Consider the following 1,113-nt stretch of genomic DNA (forward strand, 5'->3'; position numbering starts at 1 on the left):
AGTGACAGATGCAGAATTCCACAAATTTCGTGACAATTTTTTTAATCTCGAGGATAAAATATTTGATAAATTGTCTGCGATAGTTTGTACTAAATTATAAAATGCGTTTCCTCCTGAAGTTATCGCATGTCTAGTACGAACGAGAACATATATTAGAATTAGAAATATAAATAAAAAGATTGCAATAAATAATAACACATTTACAAAAATAACCAAAAAATGTTGAAACACATATGCAATATTATTTAAAATCTATAACTCATTTATTTTTGTTTTACATTTTATTTTATGTCATTGTTTATTTCTGTTCTGTACATTATTTCATATCATATTATTTATTGTTATTAATTGTTCTTAAACAAAACGTTTTTATAATTAATATAACTAATTTTCACTAGAAGTATCATATTTTCATTATCAATCAACCTACTACATTTAAAATACGCGCCTCTTCAAGTGGGGAAAAACTGATTGGTTGAATTTCAAACCATCCTTTCCATGTCGCCATTATGCGCAATACTTCACCTTATTTTCTTTCCACCATGGTGGAATGCCGTACGCAGTGTGAATCCTACATAAAGCCCATGGCACATACAAAAACGTAAGACTGTAAGATAAAATCAGTAAGCGAATTGGCCAATCACAGTAGAGATCGTAAAGCCAGTATCGAATCCAATGTTATGCATCGTCTACAATACACGGAGTAAGAGTAAGAAATTGACCAATCACAGTCGATTATTCTTCTTACATTCAACTGTAATTGATTAATTTGTTACTCTAAGGCGTCGTCTACAATATGCGAAGTAAGCTTGGTTTAAGAAGTAAGAGTAAGAAATTGACCAATCACAGTCGATTATTCTTCTTACATTCAACTGTAATTGATTAATTTGTTACTCTAAGGCGTCGTCTACAATATGCGAAGTAAGCTTGGTTTAAGAAGTAAGAGTAAGAAATTGACCAATCACAGTCGATTATTCTTCTTACATTCAACTGTAATTGATTAATTTGTTACTCTAAGGCGTCGTCTACAATATGCGAAGTAAGCTTGGTTTAAGAAGTAAGAGTAAGAAATTGACCAATCACAGTCGATTATTCTTCTTACATTCAACTGTA

Source organism: Mycetomoellerius zeteki, unplaced genomic scaffold, assembly GCF_001594055.1.
Source record: "Mycetomoellerius zeteki isolate Tzet28-1 unplaced genomic scaffold, Tzet1.0 scaffold113, whole genome shotgun sequence".
Classification (NCBI taxonomy): domain Eukaryota; kingdom Metazoa; phylum Arthropoda; class Insecta; order Hymenoptera; family Formicidae; genus Mycetomoellerius; species Mycetomoellerius zeteki.